This window comes from Scyliorhinus canicula, chromosome 8 (genome assembly GCF_902713615.1).
Source record: "Scyliorhinus canicula chromosome 8, sScyCan1.1, whole genome shotgun sequence".
In the NCBI taxonomy this organism is placed as follows: domain Eukaryota; kingdom Metazoa; phylum Chordata; class Chondrichthyes; order Carcharhiniformes; family Scyliorhinidae; genus Scyliorhinus; species Scyliorhinus canicula.
Genome location: NC_052153.1, coordinates 177,272,063 through 177,292,917, shown reverse-complemented (window position 1 = coordinate 177,292,917; position 20,855 = coordinate 177,272,063).

Sequence of the window (20,855 nt, the reverse complement as noted above, 5' to 3'; positions counted from 1 at the left end):
TTTATGTGATGGTGAATTTACTAATCTTAATGGAATATGTTTTGCAATTTTGGGTATGCTAACTTTGAAAGCTCATAGAAGCAACGGAGACAGATCAGAGAGGTTTGGCAAAAAGATGAGTCCAGGCGATAGGATTGCGATTTACAAGAGATGCTAACAATTTAAGTCGGAGACGTGAGGAGTGAGGGGGGAAATACCCATGTTATAAAATCCAAGAGGAAGATGTAGATGCACATACCTTGACATGGAGAACTGTGGAGGAAATGAGTAGGGTATAAAATAATTGTGGTCAATAGACTGTCATCTATATTAACACCTTTAGTAAAGAGCTGAAAGGAACATATGGGACTGGGAGTCATATGGTAAATGCAAATGGGGATGATCACATGCCTTTTAGAACATGGCTGGAAATATCACATATCACAGCAAGAAAGACAATCAATCAGAAATAGCAAATCAGGTTAGATTGATACTTCGGTGAGTTTTTTGTATCTATTTTTGAAAACCTTTCTCACGGTGGGGGGCTTAATCGATTAGATAGTGCCCACAATGAGGTGGATTGTATAGGCTTTGTGAAAGGAAAGTGGCTGGAAGCCACATGGGAGTTCTCATTCCCACTTCTTATCTCCTGTTATCGCATGAGCTCACACAGGACGAATGAGGAGAAGGTTAGGAGAGAAAAGCATCATCAGTCTTAACCAACGCCAAGTATGTCTCCGGCAGGATGATTCTTGCAGTAAGGGAAAAGAATATTGTAAGCAATCACACAAGGTTTTGAACTGAAAACAAGAAATTAAAAGACATTTATTATCTTTTGTCACCCTTTGCAGACGACCTGTCTCATCAACATGAATAATCTTATTCCTCCCATTTCATCATGCGTTGATGATTACTGGTCTAATTCTTCTCCAAGACAGTCTCTCACGTTACTTGTATGTGCAGACCTCTGCTTTGATAACAACACTGAGACTAAAGCTAAATCTGCTTGAAAGTATCCATATTTGTTTTTGCAAGTGTTGACAATCCCTTTTGAAATGAACAATCATCGTGTTGAAATGTCATTGTGTTAAGTTAATGTTACAGGATCGTGTTTTACTCCAAACTATGTAATGTCACACCAAATTGGTCTACTAAGTCCCAGTGATTGTTCCTCGAGTCTAAATGTCTTTGTATTAATGTGGTACTGTGCAGATAACCATTTGTGTTCTACCCGTTCCATTGAACAATGTATTTTATTCGGATTGTGTTGTATAATAAACTCATTTAAAACATCTCAACTGATTCATTAAATGGAAGAAATTCTCTCAAAAGAAATATATATATGATTTTTTAAAAAATCAATAAATTGAGAGGAAAAACCATAGCCGTAACATAAGCAGACTTACAAGAATGCATTGTGAATATTGAAGGCCAACGGTTTTAACGCATCTGCAAGACATTCTTTTGCTGTTGATGTTAACCTATTTAGTCCCCCAAGTATTTTTCTCCAGAGTAACATATCTTAGTTTGGGAGGACAATAGCTTTGGATTCCACTCAAAGCTCCAATGGGTCAGGCATACTACCTAATGGATAAATGGACCGGAATTTTACGGCCCCTCCCAACCGGTGGGATATTACGGTCCTGCCGCCGTAAAAGGTCATTCAAATGAGCCGCCGCATACATGGGGGGGGGCTGGACCAAAAGATGTAGGAGCAGAAGTAGGCCGTTTGGCCCATCCAGTCTGCTCTGTCATTCAATGAGATCATGACTAATCTGATGTGATAATCCACTACTCCACTTTCCCGCCTTATCCTCATACCGATTGATTTCCTTACTGATTATAAATTTATCTTAGCCTTGAACACGTTTTCCAACCCAGCATCCACAGCGCTCTGTGGTAAAAAATTCCACAGATTCTCTAGACTCTGAGGAAAAGAATTCCTCCTCATCTCAGTCTTAAATGGGTGACCCTTTACTTGGAGATTAATAATAATAATAATCGCTTATTGTCACAAGTAGGCTTCAATGAAGTTACTGTGAGAAGCCCCTCGTTCCCACATTCTTGCGCCCGTTCGGGGAAGCCGGTACGGGAAATGAACCCGCGCTGTTGGCCTTATTCTGCATGACAAGCCAGCTGTTTAGCCCACTGTGCTAAACCAGCCCCTGGTCTTAGCCCTCTGATCCCAGACTCGCCCAGAAGGGGGAAAAAACCTCTCGGCATCTAACCTGTCAGGCCCCCCCGAGAATCCTGTCTTTTTTTTAAAATAATTTTTATTCAAGTTTTCACAATTTTTTACCAACAAGAACAGAGAGAAATAAGAACAGTAACCACCCACCCCCCCCCCCCCCCCCCCCCCTCGTACACAAATAATAAGTTAACAGAAATAATTAACATGAAAGCAAACATACACGCCCAATAATGAAAAACAAACAAACCATCGCCCGCCCACAAACCCCAAACCCCCCCCCCCCCCCCGGGTTGCTGTTGCTGACCATCACCTAACGCTCCGCCAGGAAGTCTAGAAACGGTTGCCACTGCCGGAACAACCCTTGCACCGACCCCCTTAAGGCAAATTTGACCCTCTCCAGTTTGATACATCCAGCCTTATCGTTGACCCAGGATTCTACGCCCTTGGGCCTCGCATCCTTCCACTGTAGAAGAATCCTGCGCCGGGCTACCAGGGACGCAAAGACCAGAATGCCGGCCTCTTTCGCCTCCTGCACTCCCGGCTCCACTGCTACCCCAAATATTGCGAGCCCCCAGCCCGGCTCAACATTTGAACCAACCACCCTTGACAGCGTCTCCGCGACGCCCCTCCAAAAGCCCTCCAGCGCAGGACACGCCCAGAACATGTGGGTGTGGTTTGCTGGGCTCCCTGAACACTTGACACACCTGTGGTCTCTCCCAAAGAACCGGCTCAGCCTTGCCCCAGTCATGTGCACCCTATGCAGCACCTTAAATTGAATTAAGCTGAGCCTTGCGCAAGAGGAGCAGGAATTCACCCTCCCCAGGGCATCCGCCCACGTCCCCTCTTCGATCTCTCCTAACTCCTCCTCCCACTTACCGTTCAGCTCTTCCACCGAGGCCTCCTCCCCCTCCTGCATCGCTTGATAGGTTGCCGAAATCCTACCCTCTCCAACCCACGTCCCTGAGAGCACCCTGTCCTGAACCCTTCTTGACAGCAACAGTGGGAACACCGCCACCTGCCGCTTGACAAACGTCCTTACCTGCATGTATCTGAAGGTGTTCCCCGGGGGAGGCCAAACCTCCCCTCCAGCTCCCCCACGGTCGCAAACGTCCCATCTACAAATAGGTCCCCCATTCACCGAATACCTGCCCTGTGCCAGCTCAGAAACCCTCCATCCATTCTCCCTGGGACAAACAGGTGGTTCCCCCGTATCGGGGACCACACTGAAGCCCTCACCTCCCCACTATGCCACCTCCATTGCCCCCAAAGTTTGAGGGTGGCCGCCACCACTGGGCTCGTAATATACCTCGTTGGGGGAAGCGGTAGCAGCACTGTCACCAGCGCCTCCAGATTCGTGCCAACACAGGACGCCATCTCCAACCTCTTCCATGCTGCCCCCTCCCCCTCCATTACCCACCCACGTATCATCGCCACGTTGGCGGCCCAGTAGTACCCACAGAGGTTAGGCATTGCCAACCCCCCCCCCCCCCCCCCATCCCTGCCCCGCTCCTGGAACACCCTTCTCACCCTCGGGGTCTTCTGCGCCCACACAAACCCCATAACGCTCCTATTGACCCGCCTGGAAAAAGCCTTACGAATCAGGATAGGGAGGCACTGGAACAAGAACAAAAACCTCGGGAGCACCGTCATTTTGACTGACTGGACACTGCCCGCTAGGGAGAGTGGCAGCAAATCCCACCTCTTAAACTCCTCCTCCATCTGCTCCACCAGCCTCGTGAAGTTAAGCCTATGTAAGGCCCCCCAGCTCCTAGCTACCTGTACCCCCAGATGCCTAAAACTCCTCTCTGCCCTCTTCAGCGGGAGCTCACCAGTCCCCCTCTCCTGGTCCCCTGGGTGCACTACGAACAGCTCACTCTTCCCCACATTGAGCTTATACCCGGAAAATCCCCAAACTCCCTAAGGATCCTCATCACCTCTGGCATTCCCCCCACAGGGTCCGCCATGTACAACAGTAGGTCATCCGCATATAATGACAGCCCCCCCCCCCCCCCCCCCCCGCACTATCCCCCGCCAGTTCCTCGACTCCCTCAGTACCATGGCCAGGGGTTCAATCGCCAGTGCAAAGAGCAGGGGAGACAGGGGGCACCCCTGCCTCATCTCCTGGTGCAGTCGGAAATACTCTGACCTCCTTCCGTTCGTAGCCACACTCGCCACCGGGGCCTCGTATAGCAGCCTTACCCACCTAACGAACCCATCTCCAAACCCGAACCTTTTCAACACCTCCCGTAGGTATCCCCATTCCACGTTATCAAAGGCCTTCTCTGCATCCATCGCCGCCACTATCTCCACCTCCCTTCCGCTGTCGGCATCATTATAACATTTAAGAGCCTCCGTACATCTGCATTCAACTGTCTCCCTTTCACAAAACCCGTTTGATCCTCGTGTATGACCTGTGGCACGGTGTCCTCAATCCTCATGGCCAATATCTTTGCCAGCAACTTTGCATCTACATTTAGGAGTGAAATTGGCCTACATGACCCACACAGTAGGGGATCCTTATCCCGCTTCAGGATCAGGAAGATCAGCTCCCCAGACATCGTCGGGGGCAGAGCCCCCCCTTTCCTTGCCTCGTTGAAGGTCCTAACTAGCAGCAGGCCCAGCGGGTCTGAATACTTTTTGTAGAATTCAACCGGGAACCCGTCTGGCCCCGGTGCCTTCCCCGTCTGCATGTTCCCTATCGCTTTGACCAGTCCAACTGGTGCCCCCAACCCCTCCACCTGCTCCTCCTCCACTCTCGGAAACCTCAGTTTGTCTAGGAAGCGATCCATCCCTCCCTCCTTAACTGGGGGCTCTGACTGGTACGGTTCCTCGTAGAAGCTCCTAAAGACCCCGTTGATGCCCGCCGCGCTTCGTACCGTGCTCCCTCTTCCGTCCCTAACTCCCCCGATCTCCCTAGCTGCCTCCCGCTTCCGAAGCTGATGCGCCAGCATCCGACTCGCCTTTTCTCCATATTCATATACCACCCCCTGCGCCCTCCTCCACTGCGCCTCAGCTTTCCTGGTGGTCAATAAATCAAACTCAGCTTGGAGGCTACATCGCTTCCTCAGCAATCCCTCCTCCGGGGCCTCCGCGCACCTCCTGTCTACCCTCACCATCTCCCCCACCAACCTCTCCCTCTCTCTCCTCTACCCCTCCTTGTGTGCCCTAATGGAGATCAGCTCCCCTCTAACCACCACCTTCAGCGCCTCCCAGACCAACCCTACTTGCACCTCCCAATTATTATTAGTCTCCAGGTACCTCTCTATACACCTCCGGACCCGCCTGCTCGCCTCCTCATCAGCCAGCAACCCCACCTCTAGACGCTACATCGGACGTTGGTCCCTCTCCTCCCCCAACTCAAGGTCCACCCAATGTGGAGCGTGATCTGAAATGGCTATCGCCGAGTATTCCGTGTCCTCCACCCTCGGAATCAGCACCCTGCCCAAGACAAAAAAGTCAATCCAGGAGTAGGCTTTGTGGATATGGGAGGAGAACGAGAATTCCCTAACCCCCGGCCTCATAAATCTCCAGGGGTCCACCCCTCCCATCTGGTCCATGAACACCCTCAACACCTTGGCCGCCGCCGGCCTCCTACCCATCCTGGACCTGGAGCGATCAGGTGCAGGGTCCAGCACCGTATTGAAATCCCCTCATTATTAGACCCCCTGTCTCAAGATCTGGAATCCGGCCCAACATACGCCGCATGAAGCCCGCATCATCCCAATTTGGGGCGTATACATTGACCAGCACCACCCGCTCCCCTTGCAGCTTGCCACTTACCATCACATACCTGCCGCCACGGTCCGCCACCACGCTCGACGCCATGGACGATACTCTCTTCCCCACCAAAATCGCCACCCCCCCCCCCCCCCCCCCCCCCCCCGGTTTTTCGCATCTAAGACCGAATGGAACACTTGTCCTCCCCACCCCTTTCTCAACCTTACCTGATCCACCACCCTTAGGAGCGTCTCCTGGAGCATGGCCACATCCGCCCTCAGCCCCTTCAGATGCGCGAATACCCCGGGCCCGTTTGACCAGCCGGCCCATTCAGTCCCCTTACATTCCAGGTTATCAGCCGGATCGGGGGCTGTTCACCTGTTCACCTCCCCCCCCCCCCCCCCCTGCCGATCAGACGTAGCCCTTCCTAGACCAGCCATGTGCCCACGTCCCCCGCACGGCCTGTTACCCACAGCGGCAGCTCCCCATCTCAACCCCCTCTGTCAACTCCAGCTCCCATCTGGCCCTTTCAGCGGCAACCTGATACCCCCCCCCTTCTCCCCCCCCCACCATTCGCCCCTAGCTGCGTTGCTCCCCCCATTGTACTCCCGTGAGTCAGCTGACTACTGCTGACCTCGGCCACTCCCGCCACACCAATGACCCCCTCCCCCAGTGTAACACTGCCCCTCCCCTCCCTGCCCCCGAACAGGCTCACCTCCTTCCCCTTCCGGTCCCAACGCGGGAAAAAGCCCGCGTTTCCCACTCGGCCGGCCCCGCCTCCTCTGGCGCAGCTCCCTTTTCAGGCCCAATCTCACTAGTCCCATCCCAGGCCACCCTCCCCCCCCATGAGGCCCCATCAACCCCTACCGACCATCAACCCCCCAGGCTAAATGCCTACCCCCCCCCCTTCAAGCTCGCTGGGCTTGGGCTTCCTCGCCAGCACTCGGTGGCCCCCCTCCAGCTCCAAGGGCCCTTGGAAGGACCCCGCTCCCATCAGCAAATTCAACATGGTGACCACATAGGCCCCCATGTCCGATCCCTCCAGCCCCTCCGGGAGGCACAGGATCCGCAGATTCTTCCGCCTCGACCGGTTCTCTATCTCCTCGAACCTCGCTTGCCACTTCTTCCGGAGCTCCTCGTGCGCCTCCACCTTCACCGCCAGCCCTAGGATCTCATCCTCGTTCTCTGAGACCTTTTGCCGGACCTCCCGGATCGCCGCCCCTTGGGCCATCTGGGTCTCCAGGAGCTTGTCAAATGAGGAATTTAGCGGTTCCAGCAGCTCTGCCTTAAGCTCCCTCAAGCAGCGTTGGAGCAGCTCCTGCTGCTCCTGCTCCCACTGCGTCCACGCTGCCTGGTCCCCGCCTGCCGCCATCTTGGTCTTCCTCCCTCGCGCCTTTCTCTGCTCCAATGCTGCTTTTTTAATCGCCCCGCTCCTGGTCCAATCCATACACCAGCAGGGAAATGGTGCTGTTCCCTTTCCACACCGGGAAAAGTCAAACAAGCGCCGTAGCGGGCCCTAAAAAGAGCCCAAAAGTCATATGCTAGAGGCGGCTGCCGAACGTGCAACTTAGCTCCGCATAGCCGCAACAGAATCCTATGTGTCTTAATAAGGTCGCCTCTCATTCTTCTAAACTCCAATGACTACAGGCCCAATCTACTCAACTTCTCATAAGAAAGTCCTTCTGTACTGGGATCAGCCTAGTGAACCTTCTCTGAATTTTCTCCAATGTTAATATATATTTCTTTAGGTAAGAGGACAAAAGCTGTTCACAGTTTTTCAGCTGTGGTATAACTAGTGCCTTGTATAGTTTTAGCAAAACTTCCTTATTTTTATACTCCACTCCTTTGAAGTAAAGGCCAACATTCCATTTCTTTCCCAATTGCCTGCTGAACTTGGATGCTAGCTTTTTGTGATTTATGCACGCAGACCCCCAAATCTCTTTCTGCTGCAGCTTTCTGTGGCCTTTCTCCATTTAAATAATATTCAGCTCCTTTATTCTTCCTACCAAAGTGTATTACTTCACATTTACCTACATTATTTTCCATCTGTCACCGTTTGGCCCACTCACCTAACCTGTCTATATCCCTCTGTAGACTCTTTGCGTCATCCTCGCAACTTGCATCATCCCACAAATTTGACAATAATACATTTACTACCCGCATCTAAGTCATTAATACATATTTTGGCCCCAGCACTGATCTCTGTGGCACTCTAGAGGTTGCAGTGTTGCCATCCTGAAAATGCCCCTCTTATTCTAATGCTCTGTCTTCAATTATCATAGAATTTACAGTGCAGAAGGAGGCCATTCGGCCCACCGAGTCTGCACTGGCTCTTGGAAAGAGCACCCTACCCAAGGTCAACACCTCCACCCTATCCCCATAACCCAGTAACCCCACCCAACACTAAGGGCAATTTTGGACACTAAGGGCAATTTTATCATGGCCAATCTACTTAACCTGCACATCTTTGGACTGTGGGAGGAAACCGGAGCACCCGGAGGAAACCCACGCACACATGGGGAGGATGTGCAGACTCCGCACAGACAGTGACCCAAGCCGGAATCGAACCTGGGACCCTGGAGCTGTGAAGCAATTAGTTAGCCAATCATCTATCCATGCTAATATTCCATTGCCAACACCATGGGCTCTTATTGTTCTGACACCCTGGGCTAGGGCGTGGTCAATTCCAGCCCATCTTGACTCGGAGTTGCAACACAATTGAATTAACTAATAATTCTTAGAAAAAATACCTGAAATCTTTAGCCTTTGGCTGCCCAATAATTAGTCACCAGATTTGTAAATTTCAACACAAGTATTTTTTATTTATAACAAGAACTGTAATGAAATATTCAACAAATACAACTGGTTAACTATTATCTAATTCCTAATTTCCCCACTTTAACCTGCTGCCCACCATCTACACATAGACACAAGACAAACAAATGGAGGGGAAGAGAGGGGTGAATAATAATTAAAATGGAAAAAAAGAGCTCTTCAGATAGTTGTCTTTAGGACACTGTCCTTCAAACCAGGCTTTCAGGACACGATTTATGCTTTCCAGTATGTAATAGCTTTCACTGTAGATTCAGTCAGCTCTCTGCAGTTTCAGAAATACAACAACTCACAGCCTTTCTGAAGAGAGAGAGTTCTCCAGGTCTGAACTCTCCTTTCCTTAGGTCTCTGGAAATCATCTCACTCAGGCAGGATCCAATCGGCACCTGTTACCGAACAGAATACGACCTTTTGGCCATTTCATTGGCCGCCAACCAACCAATCGAACCGAGTCCCATCCCATCTCTCGAGTGCAGAGAAGTCTATGTTTTGTTGTCCGAAGCTAGGAGAATGTACTATGCTGTAATTTTTTTTGAATCCCTCATTCTCTCTGCAGCCTGATCTAAAGATACATGTTTCTTAAGCACCCATGGATGAAAAATGATAACAGTAAAAATAAAGAGAGGGTAAATAAGGAAATCAACAGGAAGGACCCCTACATTATTAAGTAGCTTTTTCTGTGGAACCTTATCAAACACTTTTGCAAATCCAAGTATATTACACTTACCAGTTCCCCTTTATCTATCCTGTTTGTTACCACCTCAAAGAGTAATAATAAATTTGTCACGCTTAATTCCCCCTTCATACAGCCATGCTGATTCTCCTTGATTATATTATGTATTTCTAAATGCTCTGCTATTACAACCTTTATAATGGACTCTAACATTTTCCCAATGATAGATGTCAAACTAACTATTTTTTGTTTCCCTCCCTTTTTAGAGTCAGCAGTTTGCAATCCTCTGGGACATTTCCCGAATTTAACGACTCTTGGATGATTATTACCAGTGCATCCACTATCTCTGTAGCTACTTCTTTTAATAACCTAGGTTGCAATCCATCGGGTCCAGGAGACTTATTGACCTTTGGCCTCATTAGTTTCCTTCGTACTTTTTCTCCAGTAAGAGTTATTTTATTTATTTCCTCCCGTTCCTTTTCCCCTTCATTATTTAGTATTTTTGGAATGCTATTCATGCCTTCTATCGTGAGGGCAGACGCAAAGTATTTATTAAGCTCCTCTGCCATTTCCTGGCTTCCCACTATTATATCCCTACTCTCATTCTCTAAGGGGCATCTGTTCACTTTGGCCTCTCTTCCTTTTTATATATCCAAAGAATCTCTTACTGTCCATTTTTATATCACTGACTAAGTTACCCTCACAGTTTATCTTTTTCTTTGGTCATTTTTTGGGGTTTTAAACACTTTCCCAATGCTCTGGCTTACCACTTACCTGTGTCACGTTATATGATTTTCCTTTCAGTTTGACACCATCATTAACTTTCATGGTTAACCATGGTTGATTTATCCTCTTCCTAGAATCCTTCTTCTTGAGAGTCCTGAACTATTTTCGTAAATGTCTGTCATTCTTGATCAACTGTCTTTTCTGCTAACCTTCTTTTCTAGTCCACTCCAGCCAGCACCGTATTCATTCCTTTGTAATTACCCTAATTGAAAAATGAAAATCGCTTATTGTCACGAGTGGGCTTCAAATGAAGTTACTGTGAAAAGCCAGCTAGTCGCCACATTCCAGCGCCTGTTCGGGTAGGCTGTTACGGGAATTTAATTTTTGTTTAGCACAGTTGTTTCTGACTCAGGTTTCTCACTCTCGAACTGAATGCTAAATTCTATCATGTTATGGTCACTGTTTCCTCAGGGATCTTTTATTCTGTGATTGTTTATAAAACCTGCCTCATTCAGCAGAGGGCAGCAGAGCAGAGCTACTGATCAGCTATTCTGGGGAAATTTGCATACGTGCAGTGCGGTCAGCCTAATTTGAAGGTGGTTTGTGGAGGGGCTGTTGTCAAGTGACAGTTGGGAAACGGGACCAGGGGCCTGTCGTGAAGGTGAGTGAGTGCCTTTAAATTTGCTTACCTTTCAGCAGGGTTTGAGGGAATATCAGGTAAGCTCTTCCTTTCTTTTTCTTTTTCTTGTTTTTTTTAAATCTAGAGGTGATGTCAGGGAAGGCAGTACAATGCTCCTCCTGCAGAATGTTTGAGGTGAGGGACGCCGTCAGTGTCCCTGCTGATTTCATCTGTGGGAAGTGCACCCAACTCCAGCTCCTCAAAAACCGTGTTAGGGACCTGGAGCTTGAGCTGGATGAACTTCGGATCATTCGGGAGGCAGAGGGGGTCATAGATAGGAGCTTCAGGGAAGTAGTTACACCAAAGACTGGAGATAGATGGGTAACTGTAAGAGGGACTGGGAAGAAGCAGTCAGTGCAGGGACCCCCTGCGGTCGTTCCCCTGAGTAACAAGTATACCGTTTTGGATACTTGTGGGGGGGGGACTTACCAGGGGTAAGCCATGGGGTACGGGCCTCTGGCACGGAGTCTATCCCTGTTGCTCATAAGGGAAGGGGGGAAAGGAGTAGAACATTAGTAATTGGGGACTCAATAGTCAGGGGCACAGATAGGAGATTTTGTGGGAGCGAGAGAGACTCACGTTTGGTATGTTGCCTCCCAGGTGCAAGGGTACGTGATGTTTCGGATCATGTTTTCCGGGTTCTTAAGGGGGAGGGGGAGCAGCCCCAAGTCGTAGTCCACATTGGCACTAACGACATAGGTAGGAAAGGGGACAAGGATGTCAGGCAGGCCTTTAGGGAGCTAGGATGGAAGCTCAGAGCGAGAACAAACAGAGTTGTTATCTCTGGGTTGTTGCCCGTGCCACGTGATAGTGAGATGAGGAATAGGGAGAGAGAGCAATTAAACACGTGGCTACAGGGATGGTGCAGGCGGGAGGGATTCAGATTTCTGGATAACTGGGGCTCTTTCTGGGGAAGGTGGGACCTCTATAGACAGGATGGTCTACATCTGAACCTGAGGGGCACCAATGTCCTGGGGGGGAGATTTGTTAGTGCTCTTTGGGGGGGTTTAAACTAATTCAGCAGGGGCATGGGAACCTGGATTGTAGTTTTGGGGTACAGGAGATTCAGAGTATAGAGGTCAGGAGCACAGATTTGACTTCGCAGGAGGGTGCCAGTGTTCAGGTAGGTGGTTTGAAGTGTGTCTACTTCAATGCCAGGAGTATACGAAATAAGGTAGGGGAACTGGCAGCATGGGTTGGTACCTGGGACTTCGACGTTGTGGCCATTTCAGAGACATGGATAGAGCAGGGACAGGAATGGTTGTTGCAGGTTCCGGGGTTTAGGTGTTTTAGTAAGCTCAGAGAAGGGGGCAAAAGAGGGGGAGGTGTGGCGCTGCTAGTCAAGGACAGTATTACGGTGGCGGAAAGGATGCTAGATGGGGACTCTTCTTCCGAGGTTGTATGGGCTGAGGTTAGAAACAGGAAAGGAGAGGTCACCCTGTTGGGAGTTTTCTATAGGCCACCTAATAGTTCTAGGGATGTAGAGGAAAGGATGGCGAAGATGATTCTGGAAAAGAGCGAAAGTAACAGGGTAGTTGTTATGGGAGACTAACTTTCCAAATATTGACTGGAAAAGATATAGTTCGAGTACATTAGATGGGTCGTTCTTTGTACAATGTGTGCAGGAGGGTTTCCTGACACAATATGTTGACAGGCCAACAAGAGGCGAGGCCACATTGGATTTGGTTTTGGGTAATGAACCAGGCCAGGTGTTAGATCTGGAGGTAGGTGAGCACTTTGGAAACAGTGACCACAATTCGGTGACCTTTACGTTAGTGATGGAAAGGGGTAAGTATACCCCGCAGGGCAAGAGTTATAGCTGGGGCAAGGGAAATTATGATGCCATTAGACATGACTTAGGATGTGTAGGTTGGAGAAGTAGGCTGCAAGGGTTGGGCACACTGGATATGTGGAGCTTGTTCAAGGAACAGCTATTGCATGTTCTTGATAAGTACGTACCAGTCAGGCAGGGAGGAAGGGGTCGAGCGAGGGAACCGTGGTTTACCAAAGAAGTGGAATCTCTTGTTAAGAGGAAGAAGGAGGCCTATGTGAAGATGAGGCGTGAAGTTTCAGTTGGGGCGCTTGATAGTTACAAAGAAGCGAGGAAGGATCTAAAGAGAGAGCTAAGACAAGCAAGGAGGGGACATGAGAAGTCTTTGGCAGGTAGGATCAAGGAAAACCCAAAAGCTTTCTATAGGTATGTCAGGAATAAAAGGATGACTAGGGTAAGAGTAGGGCCAGTCAAGGACAGTGGTGGTAAGTTGTGTGTGGAGGCTGAGGAGATAAGCGAGATACTAAATGAATACTTTTCGTCAGTATTCACTCAGGAAAAAGATAATGTTGTGGAGGAGAATGCTGAGACCCAGGCTATTAGAATAGATGGCATTGAGGTGCGTAGGGAAGAAGTGTTGGCAATTCTGGACAAGGTGAAAATAGATAAGTCCCCGGGGCCTGATGGGATTTATCCTAGGATTCTCTGGGAAGCCAGGGAAGAGATTGCTGAGCCTTTGGCTTTGATTTTTATGTCATCATTGGCTACAGGAATAGTGCCAGAGGACTGGAGGATCGCAAATGTGGTCCCTTTGTTCAAGAAGGGGAGTAGAGATAACCCTGGTAACTATAGGCCGGTGAGCCTCACGTCTGTTGTGGGTAAAGTCTTGGAGAGGATTATAAGAGACATGATTTATAATCATCTAGATAGGAATAATATGATTAGGGATAGTCAGCATGGTTTTGTGAAGGGTAGGTCATGCCTCACAAACCTTATCGAGTTCTTTGAGAAGGTGACTGAACAGGTAGACGAGGGTAGAGCAGTTGATGTGGTGTATATGGATTTCAGTAAAGCGTTTGATAAGGTTCCCCACGGTCGTCTATTGCAGAAAATACGGAGGCTGGGGATTGAGGGTGATTTAGAGATGTGGATCAGAAATTGGCTAGTTGAAAGAAGTCAGAGGGTGGTGGTTGATGGCAAATGTTCAGAATGGAGTTCAGTTACGAGTGGCGTACCACAAGGATCTGTTCTGGGGCCGTTGCTGTTTGTCATTTTTATAAATGACCTAGAGGAGGGCACAGAAGGTTGGGTGAGTAAATTTGCAGATGACACTAAAGTCAGTGGAGTTGTAGACAGTGTGGAAGGATGTTGCAGGTTACAGAGGGACATAGATAAGCTGCAGAGCTGGGCTGAGAGGTGGCAAATGGAGTTTAATGTAGAGAAGTGTGAGGTGATTCACTTTGGAAAGAATAACAGGAATGCAGAATATTTGGCTAATGGTAAAATTCTTAGCAGTGTGGATGAGCAGTGGGATCTCGGTGTCCATGTACATAGATCCCTGAAAGTTGCCACCCAGGTTGATAGGGTTGTGAAGAAGGCCTATGGTGTGTTGGCCTTTATTGGTAGAGGGATTGAGTTCCGGAGCCATGAGGTCATGTTGCAGCTGTACAAAACTCTGGGTCGGCCGCATTTGGAGTATTACGTACAGTTCTGGTCGCCTCATTATAGGAAGGACGTGGAAGCTTTGGAACGGGTGCAGAGGAGATTTACCAGGATGTTGCCTGGTATGGAGGGAAAATCTTATGAGGAAAGGCTGATGGACTTGAGGTTGTTTTCGTTAGAGAGAAGAAGGTTAAGAGGTGACTTAATAGAGGCATACAAAATGATCAGAGGGTTAGATAGGGTTGACAGTGAGAGCCTTCTCCCGAGGATGGAGGTGGCTAGCACGAGGGGACATAGCCATAAATTGAGGGGTAATAGATATAGGACAGACGTCAGAGGTAGGTTTTTTACGCAAAGAGTGGTGAGGCCGTGGAATGCCCTACCTGCAACAGTAATGAACTCGCCAACATTGAGGGCATTTAAAATTTTATTGGATAAGTATATGGATGATAATGGCATAGTGTAGGTTAGATGGCCTTTAGTTTTTGACTTCCCATGTCGGTGCAACATCGTGGGCCGAAGGGCCTGTACTGCGCTGTATCGTTCTATGTTCTATGTTCTATTCCACATCAACAGGTCGAAAATAGCTTAATCCCTGGTTGGATCCACAACATATTGTTCTAGGAAACTGTCCCGAATACATTCTATGAATTCTTTCTCATGGCTACCTCTGCCAATTTGATTTTCCCAATCCACATGAAGATTAAAGTCACCCATGATTAATATACTGCCTTTTTACATCCCCTCATCTCCTGATTTATTCTCCACCCTACAATATAGCTACTTTTAGGGTGCCTATTAGTTAGTCCGACCAACGTCTTCTTCCCCTTGGATATGGATTCTATATCTTCCAATCCAAAATCATTTCCTGCTATGGTACTTATTCCATCTTGTAACAAGAAAGCTACCCCATCACCCTTTCCTTCCTGTCTATCCTTATGAAGAGTCACATGCCCCTGAATATTTAGTTCCCAGATTTGACCTCCTTGTAACCACATCTCTGTAATGGCAATAAGATGATGCCTATTAACCTCAAGTGTATGCCGTTAATTCATTTATTTTTGTGCAGAATATTACGTGCATTTAAGTACAGAGCCATTTGTTTTGTAGTTTTCTCATTTTGTCCCCTTTAACCTTATTTGCTGTTTTTTTTTTAGATTTGTACACTCTCTCCCTTTCTGCCACACTCTATGTATCATTACCTCAATAGTTGCCTTGCAATGCCACCATATCCTTTTGCTCTACCAGCCTACAAATCCCGTCAACAGAACTGGCCATCCTTTTATTTAGTTTAAAGCCCTCTCTACTTCCCTAGTTATGAGGTTTGCAAGAACACTGGTCCCAGCACAGTTCAGATGTAAGTCGCCTCAAGGGCACAGTCCCAACTTTCCCCAGTACTGATACTAGTGCCCCATGAACCAAAACACATTTCTCCCACACCACTCTTTGAACAATCATAGAATTTACAGTGCAGAAGGAGGCCATTCGACCCATTGAGTCTGCACCGGCCATGTATTAAGCTCTCTAATTGTATGTACCCTATGCCAATTTGCATGTGGCTCAGAGATTATAATCTTGGAGGTTCTATTGTTTAATGTGCAGAGTGGCACGGTAACACAGTGGTTAGCACTGATGCTTCTCAGAGGCAGGGACCTGGGCTCAATATCCGGCTTGGGTCACTGCCTGTGCGGAGTCCGCATGTTCTCCCCATGTCTGCATGGATTTCCCCCAGTTCGGTTTCCTCCTACAAGTCCTAAAAGACGTGCTTGTTAAGAGAATTGGACATTCTGAATTTTCCCTCAGTGTACCCAAACAGGTGCCGGAGTGTGGCGACTAGGGGATTTTCGCAGTAACCTCATTGCAGTGTTAATGTGAGCCTAATAAAGACTTATTATTATGTATTGCCTCGCTCCTCATATTCGCTATGCAGAACGTCTTGCCTGGTTTTACTGATGTCGCCGGTATGTACATGGACCATGACAATGGTATCACCCCCTCTCACTGCAATTTCCTCTCCAACTCAGAGCACATTTCCCTAGCCTGGCACCGGCCAAGCAACCCAGTCATCGGAACTCTCGCTCTTTGTCTCAGATAGCAGTGTCAATCCCCCTCACTATACTGTCCCCTACTACCACTACATTCTTATGTGTTCCCCACACTTGAATGTCTTCCTGTACATACGGTGCCATGGCCAGTTATCTCATCCACCCTGCAGCCCCTACTCTCATCCAATGAGGTTGAAAGAACCTCAAACCTGTTGGTCTATTACAGAGGCTAACACTCCTGCCAGCTTGGCCTCCTTACCTGCCTCAGCTGCAGTCTTACCCTCCCATCCCTGATCACTTTCCAGACCAGAAGCTTCTATCCTAAGAGGTGTGACCGCTTCCTGGAACAGAGGAACCAGGTAACTCTCACCTTCCCTCACGTGTTTCCGTGTCCACAACTCTGCCTCCAGCTCAGTGACTTTGGGTCAAACCTCAAGCCATATATACTGCAGACGTGCTTGCCCTGGATAACACCAGTATCCATGAGCTCCCAATACATAACGTTTCTTTAAAATTTAGGGTACCCAATTATTTTTTTCCAATTAAGGGGCAATTTAGTGTGGCCAATCCACCTACCCTGCACATCTTTTGGGTTGTGGGGGTGATACCTACGCAGACACGGAGAGAACATGCAAACTCCACATGGACAGTGACCCGGGGCCGTAATTCGAACCCGGGTCCTCAGCGCCGTAGGCAGCAATGCTAACCACTGTGCCACCGTGCTGCCCACCTTGACACATAACTGTGCTGCTGTACGTATGAGCTTTAATTAATCACTTAATTATTTGAATGATTTATTTTCTTTTGGATATTTATTAATCTTATCACAAACTCCAATACTATTTTAAGACTTTTGAAAATGGACCTCCACCATTTACCAGATACTCACAACTTAATTGCTACTTCATATAGATAATTAACATTCACTTTTCAACAAATGTACCAACTAAATAGAATTTGCATCTATTAACATAGTATTAAGAATTAAGAAAAATTAAGGTTAAGAAAAAACAAAATAAAACATGGAGTTGATTAGAGGCAGATGTCTGGGGATATGATGAGGTGCATGCCAGAGTTCTACAAATTGCAACTGGCCTTCCCGAAAAGAGGCAACACGAAGGTCTCGTCAATCTCACTGGCTCACGGTGGCACAGTGGTTAGCATTGCTGCCTCACAGCTCCAGGGTCCCTGGTTCAATTCCAGCCTCGGGTGATTGTGTGGAGTTTGCACTTTTTGCCCATGTCCACGTGGTTTTCCTCCGGGTGCTCCAGTTTCCTCCAACAGTCCAGAGATGTGCAGGTTAGGTGGACTAGCGATGCTAAATTATCCCTGGGTGTCCAAAAAATGTTAGGTGGGGTTACTGGGTTATGGGGATAGGGTCGGGCCGTGGGCTCAAGTAAGGTGCTCGCTTCAAATGCCAGTGCAGACGCGATGGAACGAATGGCCTCCTTCTGCACTGTAAATTCTATGATTGTCACAAGCTTCCACCCCTAGTTTCTGCGTACCCTGGGCTAGATTCTCCACCGTCGGGATGCTCCGTTTTGCCGGCAGCCCGGGGGTTTCCTGACGACATGGGGTTCCCCCACAATAGGAAAGCCCATTGACCAGCTGGTGAAAGGGGGCATCCCACCGGCATGCTGAACCTGAAATCTGTCACGGTGGGACAGAGAATACCCCTTTCTCTACGCATGTTTGAAGAGTGGAGGAATAAGAAAACTCTCCTCAATGACACCATAAATATTCAGTGCAGTTCCAGACTCGGAGTAGGAGAGAGATTCCTGAGTTTGAGATGGGGTTCTGAATTTATTTTATGGAAACACTGTTTTTCTCTTTTCTCTGATAGTTTTAAGTATTTCAGGTTCTAAGGGTAACTCTGGATTTGCCATTTTTGTTGAAAACCAAGGCAGTTTGCCCAAAATTCTTCCCGGAGCAGTCAAAGTTGGAGGCGCTTATAAAAGTTTTTTTTAAAGCATTTCTAAGTTTTTAAAAGTCTTCACACCAGGATTGCTCTCGCTGCTCCTGCCATCAGTGGGTGATGCTGCAGCCAATGAACTCAGTACATTCACATCTCTTGGTGCAGTCAGCAGCAAGCACCACCACATTTTGCTTACTGCAAAATACAAGCCCAAGTCGCTCGAGATCTGATGCATAAAAACACACACCCAGTGAAAATAGGCATGGGTCTAGAGTAAATATTGTAATGAAACCAAAAGGGTTCCTCATATTTGTTTCTTTTTCACTCACCAGCTGAGAAATGGCAATTAAGATAGGTCATACCACACACGGCAGCGAGGAGAAAGGGCAACCAAGTGGCAAATGGGATTTAATACAGAGAAATGCAAGGTGATACATTTTGGCAGAAGGGATCGGGAGAGACAATGACGGACTTGGGTAGATCCCACGAGTCGCGATCACTGCCCGGAGGCCTGCGGGGAGTTTCACCCAGGATCCACCGATCACGTTGTGCTCTCACTCGATCGCAACGTGGCCACTGAATCGCGCCCAACATAAACTTAATGGGAATGTTCGAAAGAGTGTGCAGGGACCTGGGGAGTGCATGTGCATTGATTTGTGAAGGTGGCAAGACATACCGAGAAAGGGAAATAAAAGCAAAATATAGCAGATGCTGAAAATCTAAAGTAGAAGCTTCGGAGAGCTCTGCCGCCAGACCTGTTTTTTTTTCCCCAGCACTTTCTGTTTTTATACTGAGAAAGTAGTTAGCAAAGTATATGGGATTTTGGGCGACGTAGAGGCTTTGAGTGCACAAGCAGGGAAGTTATGCTGAGTTTTTCTAAAACACTGGCAAGGCCACAACTGGGTTATCAGAGCAAGGTGAAGGTTGTTTTGGGCAAAAATTATATTCTTATTCTAAGGACTCTGTTCCTCCTATGCATACACCACACACCCATTGGTTGGCTCCCCAGACACCCATTAGTTGCTTCTAAAGTACAATATTCATATGACTCCCTGTCACTATCCTGTGACCTTACTGGGATGCGTGCTGAATTGGATATGTCGATATTTTTCAAATTAATTTACAGTATGTGGGCGTCGCTGGTTCGGCCAGCATTTATTGCCCATCCCTAGTTTCCCTTCAGAAGGTAGTGGCGAGTTGCCTTCTTGAACTTCTGCAGCCCCTGAGGTGTAGGTACATCCATTGTGCTGTTAGGGAGGGAGTTCCAGGATTTTGCCCCAGCGACAGTGAAGGAACGCCGATACAGTTCCAAGTCAGGCTGGTGAGTCATTTGGAGGGGAACATCCAGACCAGGACAATATCCAGGCTTGAGCAGGCAAGTGGCAAGTTACATTCACATTCTGCATGGGCCCTTGGAAAGAGCACCCTACCCAAGCCCACACTTCCACACTATCCTCCTACCTTTTTTGGACACTAAGGCCAATTTAGCATAGCCAATCCACCTAACCTGCACATCTTTGAACTGGGAGGAAACTGGAGCACCCAGAGGAAATCCACGCAGACATGAGAACGTGCAGACTCCGCACAGACGTTACCTAAGCTGGGAATCAAACTTGGAACCCTGGAGCTGTGAAGCAACTGTGCTAACCACTGTTACCGTACTGCCTCAAGACTTTTCTCCGATTCCTACTGATTCTAGTTTAGCTAGGGCTCCTTGATGCCATACTCAGTCAAATGCTGTCTTGATGTCAAGGGCAGTCTCTTGCCCATCACCTCTGGCATTTAGCTCTTTTGTCCACGTTTGAACGATGGCAGTAATGAGGTCAGCTGAGTCACCCTGGTGGAACCCAAACTGAGCGCCCATGAGTAAGTTATTGCTAAGTGCCGCTTATTAGAACAATTATTTATTCCTTCCATCACTTTGCTGATGGAGGAGAGTCAACTAATAGGACTGTAATTGTCTGGGTTGCATGTGTCCTGTTTCTTGTGTACAGGGCACAGCTGGGCAGTTTTCCACATTGCTGGGTAGATCCCAATGGAACAGCTGCGCTAGGGGTGTGGCTCATTCTGGAGCTCAAGGCTTCAGTACTATTGTTGGAATATTGTCAGGGCCCCCAGCTTTTGCAGTATCCAGTGCCTTCAGCCGTTTCTTGATACCACATGGAGTTAATCGTACTGGCTGAAGACTGACATTTGTGATGCTGGACCTCCAGTAGAGACGGAGATGGATCATCCACTCAGTACTTCCGGCTGAAGATTGTTGCAAAAGCCTCAGCCTTGTCTTTTGCATATTTGTGCTGGGCTCCTCCATCATTGAGGATGGGGATATTTGTGACGCCTCCTCCTCCAGTGAGTTGTTCAATTGTCCACCACCATTCATGGCTGGATGTGGCAGGACTGCAGAATGCGTTTGTTGTGGAATTGCTTAGCTCTGTCTGTCAATTGCTGCTTATGCTATTTTACATACAAGTAGTCCTGTGTTGTAGCTTCACCAGGTTGACATCTCATTTTTCGGTATGCCTGGTGTTACTCCTGGCAAGCTCTCCTGCATTCTTCATTGAACCAGGGTTGGTCCCCTGACTTGGTGGTAAGGGTAGAGTGGAGGATATGTCAGGTCATGATGTTGCAGATTGTAGTTGAATACAATTCTACTGCTGCTGATGGT